This window comes from Aethalodelphis obliquidens, unplaced genomic scaffold (genome assembly GCF_003676395.1).
Source record: "Aethalodelphis obliquidens isolate GAN/ISIS:26980383/991018 unplaced genomic scaffold, ASM367639v1 scaffold47, whole genome shotgun sequence".
In the NCBI taxonomy this organism is placed as follows: Eukaryota; Metazoa; Chordata; class Mammalia; order Artiodactyla; family Delphinidae; genus Aethalodelphis; species Aethalodelphis obliquidens.
Genome location: NW_020837991.1, coordinates 2,333,562 through 2,347,594, shown reverse-complemented (window position 1 = coordinate 2,347,594; position 14,033 = coordinate 2,333,562). Strand labels below are relative to the sequence as shown.

The 14,033-nt window shown below is 44.5% G+C and overlaps 1 non-coding gene and 1 pseudogene across 1 annotated transcript; both read left to right on the top strand.

Annotated features, from left to right (window-relative positions):
• The first annotated feature begins 272 nt into the window (after window positions 1-272).
• LOC113607342 (small nucleolar RNA SNORA19) lies at window positions 273-401 on the top strand. Its single transcript, XR_003427917.1, has one exon. It is a non-coding gene; the product is annotated as a small nucleolar RNA SNORA19 (small nucleolar RNA).
• Window positions 402-13,170: 12,769 nt separating this feature from the next.
• Window positions 13,171-13,587, top strand: LOC113607231 (NADH dehydrogenase [ubiquinone] 1 beta subcomplex subunit 2, mitochondrial pseudogene; annotated as a pseudogene).
• Window positions 13,588-14,033: the final 446 nt, after the last annotated feature.

The following is a 14,033-nucleotide window of genomic DNA, read 5'->3' as shown; positions in this document are numbered from 1 at the left end:
AATAAAAAGTTGAAAAAAAAAACAAATTCATCTGTAAAAGGGCTGAGTGGTTGTTATGAGGCTTAAACAAATTGATATATGTAAGTGTGTACATGCCTGACATACATACATGCTAGATTATCCAGGGCAACTGTGGTTGAAGAAAGTCACACAACTGGCAGCAGGATGTGATGGTCTGTAATGGTGACCCAAAAAATAAAGGTGAAATGGTATTTTTGCTATTTGTTAAATTGGTATGTTTTAGAGGCATTCACTTAAATAATCTCTTTGTCATGCACATTTTACTGACTTGCTTTCCCTTGCATGTATGAGCAGTGTTATTTCTTATGTGCTATACAAAAGTTGAAGGTTAATTAGCAGTATAACTAAATAGTAACACTGCTAGTCTCCTTCACACAAATTAAAAAAAAAATCTTCTCTTTGTAAAGCTGTGGGGTTACCACAGAGAGTGCAGTTTGGGTCTTGCCCCCTAAATCACATCGGAGATGATTGGTGAGGAGTTTAAGGACTCTCCACAGACCTTACAAAGACCTATGACACAAGGACACTCAAATGTGAGACCAAGAGAGAGGCTGGAGTTGGAGGGTTCTGAAGGGTATGAAGGACAAGGATCTTGGGGAGCAAGAGAAGCTCAGAGACTGCACCCCCAAACCCTGAACCTGGCCTGCTGTTCCAGAGACAAGGAGACCTGAAGACCAGGACTGCTTCATTCCTTGTTTTTTCTAAACATGAAGAACCCAGCTGGGACCAAGCAGTGTGATGATGGTCTAGTCTGACTTGCATTGGTCTTGGAATTGATATGGGCGTCAACCATGCATAAAGCGGCTTCTAACCCACACCATTTCCTCTGTGCTACAAGGGAGCCTTCAGAGGGAGGTTTCCAAGTGTGGATTTCAGCTACTGTCACCCATGTCTTCAAGGAAATGGTCTTGAGCAGACTGAAATGACCTCCTGTTGACCTTGGATCCCACCTTTACTTGCTATGGTTTGATGCCAAACATAGAACACAACCAGGCTTTATCTGTGCAGGCTTAACAAATATGGGTCTGTGGTTGTTAGTCTTTCACTTTAGGTGTTGAGCAAAATCCATCATTCTTTTCCCTCCTGAGCATCTTCTGTATTGCAGGCACTTAGTTAGGTATAGAGGTCACAGAGATGTACTCTGTCCCAGAATATGTGGCAGGTAACAGAGATGCACACAAAAAGTAGACCAGAGAAGGAAAATGACAATGCCAGCAGCTAGTCCCTGTTTCCACTAGAAAGCAAGCTCCACCTGCAGTGGCTCCCGCCGCCTACATGCTTCCATCACCAACACTGCCAGCCCCTCAGGCTCTGGTAGCAGCTCTTCCCCTTCCCCTCCCCCATTCCTCCCCTCCCTTCTTCTGCCCTCCCTACCATCTAATTTGCTCTCTTCCCTTACTTTTCCTTCCCTCCTGCCTTCTCTTACCCTTTTATATTGTTCTCCCTTTTCTGCCCTTCTTTTCTTTCTGCCTTTCACATTTTTGGTAGACACAACTCACACTCAAATTTTCCACTGTCATGGAGCATTTTAAAAGAACTTCTATTAAAGAAATGCCTTCTTGAACTTAGAAAACAAATGGGGAGGTCAAGTCCTCTTTTCCCTATTCCTTCCTTTCTTCTCATTCTCTCTCTCTTCTCCCCTTCCCCTCTGCCCCCTCCCTCCCTCTTTTTTTCTGTCTCTCTCCTTGGAACAAGGCTGGCCATCTTGCCTTCAGTTCACTTCTCTCTGTGGCACTGTGGAACCATCGGTCGTCTCTTTGCGATTAGGGTCCACTAGAGGGCAGGCTTGAGCAGTGAGAGCAAGAAACCCCATAAGAGTCTTAGGTCACGTGATCCAGCCAGTCCTGGATGAGACCCCACACAGGGCATTAGGAACCAGGTCGTGATTAGCCCACCACTGCTCTTCCTTGGGTCTTTGTGCTTTGAGGACACCTCTCTATTGAGAGTTTCAGGAAAAGTGTCAATAAAACCTGAATCCTGCTGGAACAACATCCTATTGCTTCAAATATTCACCCCAATTCCCTAACAGAATTGAGGGTGACAAGGGGCATCACAGACACATAGGAAGGGAGAGCACATGGTACTCAAAGAGTTGTTTCTCTTCACATCCACCGAGAACAAAGCAAGTAAGAAGGGGTGTGGTTTACAGGGAGGCTTTGGACTTAGTTTCTAGTGCATCTAGTTTATGATGAGACATGGGTGCATGCTGCTGAGGAGAGGTAGTCAGAGACAACTGACCCAGGAGAGAGAATATCTTAGTGATTGCAAGAGAGTGGGAGAAACCCATTGTTTCTCTGATTCTTGATTCCCTCATCTACAAAACTGGAGACAAGCAGACAGTGTATAACTTTTTTTCGTACATTTTGTGTACTCAATATCAAAGTCTTTCTTCCACTGAAAAATAGAAATAGATGGACCACAGTATGAGAACATTAGAAAGAATACTCAGAGAGCTGCAGGAGGTCAGTGAACAGAAAATGTGACATTTGGAATGACTTATTTAACAAGTTGCTGGCAGAATTAACTGGGACGGGAGCAACTGCCCTCGGGAAGTGAGAAGTAAGCAATGGAAAGAGTACATCCACATCCAAGGTGGGCTCACTGTCTGCAAGTCTGTAAAATCTATGGGTAAAGAAAATTTGGAGAAAATATTGTATAAACAGAAAACTCCCAAATATTGATTAATTATCTTTTATAAACGTAGGAAACATATAGGCTTGGCCTGGTAAACTCCAAGAGTGGAGAAGACTGAGACAGTCTAGACATTGAAATAGGATCCCATCATAGAGTGGGGTTGGTGGTAGGGTCAGAGCCCGCTGCAGATTCCAGGAGGGTGTCTGACCCTCTACAGGGGACCTGTGAGGACACCAGAGCAGGGGCAGCACAGAGGGGTCCGTAGCAGGGCCACTGAGATCTTCCTCACCCTCTCCTTCAACAGAACCCACATCAATGTCCTCATAATTCTCCTCAAGGGCAGTCGTGTCCTCACGGGGCTCAGAAAACTCTCCTTCCTCATATTCTCACTCATGGACCAGTGAATAAAGGCACTTATGGGAGCAGTGGAAAGACTCAGATTTCCAAGAAAGCAGCTCCCCAGGAAGGTTTCCATCAACGCTGGTGGATGCTCTGACCTGTGGGTGGGGAGCACTGTACTCCAAATCAGGACATTGGTGAGAGGGGGAGGTCTTCAAACACAGTCGGTGAAGCAAGGTTAGGGTATCAGGCTGGGGACCCAAGGCCAGTCCAGATACAGAGGAAAGCGGAAGGAACCAGCATGCGTTGATGGGTATTACATATTGCACTCCAAATAGCACACAGGCTGCCCTGCCAACCTTTTCTTATGAAATCCTCACACAAACCAGAGTACTGATGTACAACTTAGTTTTCACTTGAAGTAACTGGGCTCAGAGTTAACAAGCACCTGAGATCATCATGAGGGCTTGAAGTCAGGTGCAAACTCTGCTTGGGCTCCCAAGTGTGTGCCCCTGATCCAGCACTCCTGAAGTCCCCTGTGCCTACTGACCAGATTGCTTCTGGAGCCTGATGAGAGAAGAGCCTCCTAGGAAGGCTTGAACAGTGGGAGCCAGGAGGCTTGTTACCTGCCGTCACGGGAGAGAGAATACCAACACACCGCAAAACAGCTGCAGACAGCAGAGGCCCGTCTAGAATTAAACCTGCAAACCACACTCTGTGTTGCAGCTCCAGCATGCTGTTGCAGGTCTGCTGGCTCACTCATTGGCATGGGGATGCAGCCAGCTCCCCAGCCCCTGCAAGCTCTCCTCCTGGGGCTGCTGCCATTCCTGTGGCCACAACTGGGCCGGCAGCAACACTAGCTCCTATGAAGTCTCCTCACTCAGCTTCTTGGACACCTGGGCCAGATCCACCTGTAGCTCCATAAATAAGGGCACCAGCTATTCTGTAGGACACCCCCATCATGGCAGGTGGCTTCCAGGTCATCCTCATGGGTTCCAGCTGGTCCTTGCAGGTTTCTGTTCATCCTTGCTCTCTTCCACTTCATGCCCATCTTCCCTTCCCTACTGACTGCTGAAACCCTGCTGACCACAGATACACCATCAGATGCAGAATAAATAGCCACACCTAAGCTGCTAAGCTGCTTCCACAATGGCATAGGATCAAGTTCCTGTAATCAATCCCTTGTTCCCCATCACTTCTAGTGGTTCTATTACTCGTATGGAACTCTGACTGATATCGTTTGTCACTGTGCCCCCCTGCAGAGAACCAGAGGGGCATCAAGAGAGTCATGCATAGTTACTATAAAGATTTTAAAATCTATCATGCAAATGAAGACTTAACCTAATGTCTAGCACATAGTAGGTCCTCAATAATGGTAACTATCCCCGTGTCATTAGGAAACTGGATTCGTTTTAGGAGCAGTTTCCACATGGATAGAAATACTTCATAGATTTTAGAATCTGAATGTAAGATCAAAGACTCTGCACTGCAATTCCCATGATGAGGAGTTTAATTATGAACAATGGGAAGGACAATGCATCTGGATTGTTTACAGAGAGCTAGTGACCTGACATGCTAAATATAGCTACAGCTTCCTAACTGAAAGTCAATCTGCTCTGTGGAAACAGACCGAAAGCACCACTGCTGGGCGACGTCGGTAAGAACAGTTGGAGCAAACGTTTTCCTCCTAGCCACTGAGTGACAAATCACAGCTGTCAATGAATAAAACATTCAGTCTCGGCAATCAAGCAATAGATTTTTAAGGAGCCTTCCCATTTATCAGGTTAGCTATTGATTACCTGTGAAAAGTCATTGCATCAGAGGACTGATGAATGGGAGACCTGAGCGCCAACACGCAAGGTGAACAGGTCTGTAAGTTTGCCTCCAAGAACTTGATAAGATTTAGAGCTGCCCCCAAGTATTAAGGAACTTATCACAAATGTAAGCACATGCCGTTGGATTCCTGATTACTAATAACAAGTGTATAAAGCAGGGAACAGACAAGTCCTGACTAAAGGAGCCTAAGCCAGTCGCTCACAAAGCATTTCCCAGAGCCCTAGGACACTGATGGAAACATGATATTGCTTTTGTGTTAATAATAGGGGGCGAGTCCGCAGTTATGGGTGCACACCTGAGGTGTTCCCCAAATCCTAGACAAGCTAGATATTGTTTTATTCAATTTCCCTTCCTCTTCTTTGTGTTTTTTTTCTTTTTTTGGAAACAAGATTTTACTTATTTGAGATGCTCAGTGAATGGTGTGCTGGTCAATGTTTAACGACTGGCTCTCAGAGGAAAAACAACCTTTGTTTTGTAGTGCTTGCAACGTGTGTGATATAAGTACTTACCCTATACATGATTTCAAGCTGTCAGTGTGACATCACTGACCACAGAATTGGGAAGAAATGTTAGTGGAGGGCTCTGGTGAGTCAGCCTGAGCTGACCCTAGCACACCACAGTGCACCCAGGACCAGCACCCTCCCAACACCGTCTTGGCTGTATTGTCTCTGCTTTTGTCCTGGGAGTCGCTCTTATCTCCAAATTAGAAGGTGGGTGACTAGGACTCCTACCTTTCATGAATTTCACATTCATACCACACCTTCTGCCAAGAAACCTTATTCTGTGTCATTTGTAACAGAGATTCAGAAAATATCAACATTAAATAAATTGTCTCAGCCAGGAAGTTTTGAACTATAAAAATGGGAATGTACAAAACTTAACTTGGCATTCTGAGATCAAAACATAGTTATAGTCTTTCTTAGGTCAAAATAATGTAGATTATTGGGTGACTGTTCTTCTGTATTAAGCATGGAGGATGCAACGTGTGTGTGTGCTTAATGGAGATCATCATCCTCTTTGTACTCACATCATGAGGACTTCTCCTATATTAACCTAAATCCAGCTTTCTCACAGCTAGTCTTCTCTGGAAAAACATATCAACCCAGGGTTTAGATGTTTTCATTGTTAATGATGAATGCTCTAAAGTAGTGCTCTAAATTATCCCTATCCTGGAGTTATCATTTTTGAGATAGAAATGAGGCACTGAGATGCAGTACCTAAAGAAATAATATAGCATAGTAGTCAGAAGTGCAGGCTATGCAGTCAGAATTGAATGTGAATACTGGACCCACTGCTTACCAGTCCTTGGACAATTACTTCATTGCATCAGTTCTCTCATCTGTGAAACGGAGATGAATTTAGTACTTGCAAGCAGCAGATAATGTCTGTGGGTTGACCTGACAGACATTCCAAATTCCTGTTCTCTCTTATTGCAGTTCACCCCACTGTGATGAGAAAGCATCAGAGAAAACAAAATACATAATTTGCCAACCTTTCTTGCTGAAAAGGATAACCTTATTACACAGTTTTGTCCATAACATGGAAGTAGAAGTTTCCTGGCACCTTCTTTTTTTTCTTTAATTAATTAATTAATTAATTTTTGGCTGCTTTGGGTCTTCATTGCTGTGTGCGGGCTTTCTCTAGTTGTAGCGAGAAGGGGCTACCCTTTGTTGCGGTGTGCGGGCTTCTCATTGCACTGGCTTCTCGTTTCAGACTAAGGGCTCTAGGCGCATGGGCTTCAGTAATTGTGGCACGTGGGTTCAGTAGTTGTGGCTTGTGGGCTTTGTTGCTCTGCAGCATGTGGGATCTTCCTGGACCAGGGCTCAAACCGGTGTTGCGAAGCACAGGCTCCGGACGCGCAGGCTCAGCGGCCATGGCTCACGGGCCCAGCCGCTCCACGGCACGCGGGATCTTCCCAGACTGGGGCACGAACCTGTGTCCCCGGCATCGACAGGCGGACTCTCAACCACTGCGTCACCAGGGAAGCCCGGCAGGCGGATTCTTAACCACTACCACCAGGGAAGTCCTCCTGGCATCTTCTGAAAACGGTTTTAGTTTGTCTGATAAAAGACAGATGCAGTGAACAACAGCTTTTCCTTCCTGTCTTGAATTAAATGGGATGCCTGGGGGAGGAGCATCAGCCACTGTGTGGCCATAGGGTAACAGGCAGATGGAAAAGTCCAAGAGAGTCACAGAGAGCCATGAAGCCAAGGCCAGGAATACTATATCTCTAGATTTCCCAGATACAGGATGAAGACATCCCTAATTTGTTTAAGCCACTCTGTATCCAGGTTTTCTCTTATCTTAGCATTCCTAATAATAAACTCCTTGACAAAAATTTGTGGAGATTATATGAAACGATACTTGTTGAGTGCTTAACACATTGCGTGACAAATAGAAAGCACTACAAAATGTACACTATTATTATTTATTACTGTACAATCTATCATTATTCATTACTATACAGGATCAATGCCTTCTATTACATCCTTGACAACATCTAGCATGGCCAAGTGCATCAAGATAAAGATTTCCGGGCTTCCCTGGTGGCGCAGTGGTTGAGAGTCCGCCTGCCCATGCAGGGGACGCAGGTTCGTGCCCCGGTCCGGGAAGATCCCACATGCCGCGGAGCAGCTGGGCCCGTGAGCCATGACCGCTGAGCCTGCGCGTCCGGGGCCTCTGCTCCGCAATGGGAGAGGCCACAGCAGTGAGAGGCCCGCGTACCGCAAAAAAAAAAAGAAGAAAAAAAGCTAAAGATTGCCATTTGATGCCACAATCCATGCCTTGGAAGAATTTTGAGGTTTAATAAGGACATAATTATATACATGTATAACAATCTAAAGGCATTGAAAGGCAATGATTAACTATATAAACATTTTGCTCAGGGAAGCACTGTAGGATTTCTGAAAAGGAAAGATCCCTGGGTGAAGTGGTCCAGGGAGACTCCTTGAGGGAGGTTGGTCTTAGGATGGGCCTTGAATGGCAATGATAGTGGAGTGCAGGCATTGAAAATGCATGCCCATGGGGATTGCCTGGGGAAATGTCCATAGGATTTTAATAAGGTCTGCCCAAAAATATGCTGTTGGCCCCTGCTGATCCCCTTAACCTCACTCACTCACCCATCCCCAACTCCTGGTGCCCTTTTCTCCAGAGAAAAGGCTGGTAGAACCCTTGGCTGATAGAAGCTGCCTGGTTGGGCGGTTAAGGTCCCTTCCCTATGGGCAGCTCACGGCTAATGGCTGACTGATAAAAGTCTGCTTCTTGCCTAATTGCACTCTGTGGTACAGTCTCCGCTCCAGAGCTCCCTGTGGGATCAGGCTGAAGTCGCCTCCAGCTGAGACCACATCTTTGTTGAGCTCCTTGTCCTATTCTATCCTTCTTCCTTCATCCTCTTTCTCCTGAGATGACTCTCACAGTAAATCAAATGCATGTGATTCTCTGTCTCAGGAGCCTACTTCCAGAGACACTGGCCTTGTTCATGGTAGATATTCATTTGAGAAATGTTGAGTAAGTGATTGAAGCAATAGTAGCTTCATATACTCATTTGCTTATTCCTTTGTTTATTCTTTCAATAAACCCATGTTGAGCAGCTGCTGCAGGTTCACTGCCCAGGCATTTATGAAGCAGAGCAAAGATGTAATCTTTGCCTTTTACAGACTCCAATGGATACAGGTAACCAAGCTAGGGTGAAACAGAATGGGGGTAAAGGCACAGACCCAGAAGCACACAGACTTGAGATGAAAGCTGGTTTATTGCTAGCAGTGCTTAACTGTGCTTAGTCACTTAACTTCTCTGAGCCTCTTTATTTCTTCTGAAATATAGGACTAAACCTATTTACTCGATGATTGATGGAATTAAACGAGATAATGGGTGTAATTTCTCCAACTCATAGCAGAATTCAATATACGTTAGATGTCAGTATTATGTTATAAGTGCTACGGCTATAAGTCTTTACCTTGGGCACAAGAGGAAGAATGCTGTACACATGGGAATGGGACAATAGTTGGAAAAGGGGTGCTTCTGTCTATTTCTGGTTCTTCTTTCTAAAATTATTTTGAAGCTCACCCTCTAACAATGCCCTGGGTGTTGTGGAAATTCAACTTGAATGTCTCTCTTCCTATTCAGTTGTTACCTAACTGGTAATTTACCAACACGTGATAGCTTTATACTAAGAAGAAGGAAAGGGGGTATGGAGGAAGAGGAGCCTGAGTAGGAGAAGAAAAGAAAAAGAAAGAGGAGGAAAAGAAAAAAAATGTTGCAATCTAATCCAGGGTTTATGTTAGCTGATTTGTCAAAAATTTCCTGACGGAAATGACCTTTCTGAACAGCCCCTGGAATTATTCCTCTCCTGTGGGAGATGGGGGTTAAGTGAGCCCAGTAGCAGCTGCCGTGCATAATAAGATGAGCAATTATCCTAACCTGCTTCTTTTCTGGAAAAGTACCGATTTGGAGTCACCCCACATCATGTGAAATATTTTCCATCTACGTCTTGGGTTCCAAATATACTGGAAGGATCCTACGAAGCAGACAACATGGCTTGTGTACCTAGCACAGACACTGGTGTCTAATAATTCTTGAACCTGAAATTTATCGAAAGAAGAATTGGTAATTTAGCCTTACAAAATGCTATTCATCTTTTTCTCATAACTGCCAAAAACAATAGTTTATAATGCAAATGAAAAGGCCAGTTTCCTGGAATCACCTGAGAGTGTGATTTATTTTTTGCAAGGTATTGTATCAACTTGCAGTAATTACCAAGCACGTCTGTGATCATCAGAGAATCTGACAAAACATGGGCATTCAGCGTGAGAGTCCCGGAATGCTAATTTGTAAATCTGTCAGATTCCTCACCATGGTGAGAAACGGTGTGAAAATTGCTTTCAACATCTTAATTAGTGGTAGCCTTCCAGAGAAATGCAATATCTCCAGCTCATTTTTTTTTCATTTCTTGATTTGTTTTTCAACAAGAAGATTATTAAAATTTGAATCACGATGATAATGAGAAAACAGCAGGCAATTTAGGAATGCTGATGCAAAAGTGATTGGGTGGAGGGGAGTTTTGATTGCTCCAGGATGCTAAACAAGGAGATCAGATTCTGTGTCCTGTGTCCTTTTCTTCCACTGACCTTCGAGCTTTAAACTGAGAGTCCCCCTTGGAGGAACCATGGGGTCTCTGGTGTGGAAGAGCAGCGAGCTCCTTCCATCCAGTGTGAAAAACTTCATTCTGTGATGTCCATGGGTAGTAATGCTATCATGGTTCCTCTTTACTGGGTAACACACCAGGCTCTCTGATGTAAAAGACTGACTCTCTTCTTGTCTAACTTCCCCACAACCCCAGAGCATAGGTACCATCAGCATCCAGATGTTCCAGATCAGGGAAGAGGGGCTAAGAGGGGTGATGGGACTCGCCATGCTCACACAGCCAGCAAGTCGTTCCATTGCTGGAATCTGTACTTGTACCTGCTGCTTTATCTTGCCCTTGGAGGAAAGGTTCTGCACATCTGCACCAAGAAAGTAGATGCTGACAGCAGGGTTCCCCGTCTCCCACAGACCTTGCTCTTTCGCATGGCCTCTGAGCCACAGATGGCTGGCACCCACTCACCTCTGCTGCTAGACCTTTTGCCAGATCTGATTTATAGCTACATGTTTATGACCTCCATAATTCACCTCCAAGTTCTATCCTGAACTTATAAATATATATTTTACATGCTGCTTTGCTTGTCTCTCTAATCCCACCGAATTTTCTGCAGAGTTTATTGATAAATAAGTTTAATTCCAGTATTCTTTGCAGGGCTTCTCCCTGAGTTTGGAACACTGCACTGTACTTACTGTGTGTTTGATGAAGGAGGGAAGCCTGATACTCAGCTTCTTCTAAGTGTCTGTCTAGCAGCTACTTTTCCCCTGCAGAGTGTTCTCCCTCTATGGGAGGAAAACACTCAGGGAAAGCAAAACATTAAAAGTCGCTAGAAAGAAGTTTCCTGTAGCACCTCTGTGGGACCACAATTAGTTTTGTCCTATGTTGAAATATTTCACTCCAAGAAATGGTACCAGATCAGGGATATCAGCTCGGTGCTTTGTGACCCCCTGGAGGGGTGGGATAGGGAGGGAGGGAGGGAGGGAGGAAGATGCAAGAGGGAAGAGATATGGGAACATGTGTATATGTATGGCTGATTCACTTTGTTATAAAGCAGAAACTAACACACTACTGTAAAGCAATTATATTCCAATAAAGATGTTAAAAAAAAAAAAAGAAAGAAATGATACCAGAGGCACGGAAGTTTCTGTTTACCATGAGACACCCCCCCCCCAGGTGGTTCCCACCCCTGTTTGCACAATGGATATAAGCAGCTTTTTACATGAAAGAGCTCTCTGCAGGAGGTCCCTTCTGTCTTATCACTTTAGCAGAGCTATATTGTAACCAACCTTAAATCAGGCATCCCCATGCTCTACTCATCTCCTGCTCTAGCACAATTTTCAAAACTTTTGATCACACAATACCTTGCCTAAACTGTTGGTTCTTTCCTTGATCAAAGAAGTAGACATGAAGAATAAGTCATTAACAGATGATCAGATCTCTTCCCTAGCTTCTTCTTCAGTAATCCCCTAAACAAACTGTGTGAACAGCATAGCATCTAGAGCAAGATCACAAGGATTAGAGAAGCCTGCACTTGTAGTGGGGGATGGCTATGAGTTTGATCCCTATCTCAGTGATTAACTTAGATTACTTCCCCTTTTCCCTTTAAAAACTTTCATGGCTGAGCAGAGTCTTCGGATTTGGTTTTCAGGGGACATGAGTCTACCTTCTCCCCAGATTACTGGCTTTCTGATTAAAAGCAATGTTTCTTTCTACCAACACTTGCCCCTTAGGGATTGATTTTCGAGCAGCCAGCAGCCGGACCTGAGTTCGGTAACACGGACACCTCCGATCCTGCACCCAGAGAGCCCATCTAAGCGGTATGAGGCAGGTTCCACCTAGGGGTTTTTATAAAGCCCCGCCCCCCGCCTCTAATATGCAGCATTACCTGTACACGTGCACATTTGTTGGGTTTTTTTCTTTTTACTAATTAATTCTATAAGAGATGGTCAGTTCGTTGTATGTTATCTGAGTTCTGAAAAGGTGTCATGTAAACCCAGGAATTAAAAATTTTGAACACATGATGCCAAACAGTTGGCTGCTGTGGTGTATGGAGCAACGAAAAGGAACCAATACAGGGAGAAAGAACTAATTCACCACAGTCAGCTAGGCTTACTGTCAGAATAAATAAATTTATATATATAAAAACAAAAGAAATGATAGACACAGCCATGGCCTAAATAGAGGCAGGGTGGATAGAACAGGGTGTGTGCTTGAGTCCCAGACTAGAGTACATATTTTAGCTCTAGCCACGTCCTGCTAAGACATCCTAGGCAAGTAATTGAGCCTCTCTGTTCACCGCTTCCCTCATCCATGACCAGTATCATCACCATAGTAAGAGTTGGCATAAGGGTTATTTTTTAAATCAAGTATAGTGTCAGGTGTCCTTTAAGCACTAAATATAACTATTCTTTTTGATATTGTGATTATGTTGTTGAAACGGGTTTATCTCAAATCACAGCTGTAATCTGGAACTTGGTAAGACAGGAAACCCACAGGTAAAAATAAGTAGAAACCAAAGAGGTAAATGCATTAAGGTTCAAACGGCAAAGACAGTCAGAGGAGGGAGAGAGCATTCCACATTGGCCAAGGCAGAGTTCAAGGAGTTGGTGGGGCTCCTCCAGAACCTCAGGGTCAGGGGGAACAGGTAGAGGTGACCAGAGGCAGAGCCAGCCCTACACATGGAAATGGTGAGGAGACCACTGGGTGTGGGTGGGAGGAGGCCACCCAGGAGGTTACCAGGCCACACGTAGAGCCCTACACCATCCTACAACCGTCCAGGCTCTGCTGGGAAGTGGGTCTTCCCAGCCCAGGGAATGGGCTGCACCAACAGCACCTGGTCTACGGACCACCATAGGATTCCTTCAGGCCAAGGCTCCTAATGGCCCTGAACACCGAAAGAAAGTGTTGTGTGTGAGTGGAAGAGGGAGAACCCAGTCTTCTCTGGGAAGATGCAACTTCCTCAAGAGATTTGTAGGGAAACTTGAATTCTGAGACGTTAAGAACCAGAGGGAGAGCTGAAAGACGAGGCACACCCCAAAACATCTGGGTTTAGAAAGTGGAGCAACTAGCCAGGAAATTTATTAGACAGAGAAAACTTTTATAGAAAAACTATTTAGAAATCAACTAAGACTGGGCGGGGCGCCAAGGGAAGTGACGTGAGGCGGCGGTGAGGCCTGGGGATTGCTGTCCGGTTGCGGGTTGGCATGTCGGCTCGGACGCGGCAAACGCCTTTCCCGGGCGTTGGAGGCCACTTCTTTAGGGGCTGCCGCGCGCGGGTAGCAGAAGGCACTGGAGTCTGTCATGCTGAGGGAGGTGTGCATATCGAGCCCCGGTACAGACTGTTTCCCCAGCTGACCAGATCCCAGGTGATCAAGGTGGAGTTCTTCAGTGCAATCATGTGGTTCTGGATTCTCTGGCGATTTTGGCATGACTCAGATGCCGTGCTGGGTCACTTTCCATATCCAGATCCTTCCCAATGGACGGATGAAGAATTAGGTATCCTTCCTGATGATGAGACTGAAAATGTAGACTCAACTCTTTCCAAGAGCCAGGTGAGAATTTCAAGAAATTACAGACGTCATATTGTATATTAAAGCTGTAAATTAAAGTGTTTTGGTCAAGGAAAAAAAAAAAAAAAAACTAAGAGCAAACTTTGAGCAACCATCAGCAAATAGAAATAAAACCCCAGATGTTAGTATATGAAAAAGCAGGTGGAGCATGATAGGTGTGTGACCATGTAATTTTTGGTTCAAAATAGGAAAACTTTGAGAGTGAGAGAAAACATTAAAAAGAAGTAAAGTTTGATAACTGTTTATTGAGTACAAGTTAGTTGTATTATATTGTTGGAGCCACCATACTGTCCTATTCAAAAACAACTTTTAAAAAATGTATAATCTATATAAATTAACATGGAAGCAAAAATTACCCCCCAAAATTTATATTGATTATGTGGACATCGTAAAATAGTATCTTAAATTCTTATCCTTGGTTTCTATTCATGTTGTTTAACCAATTTTTTAGTCATATCTGTCTCTAATACCAAGACACTAGTATTTTTCTGAAGAAT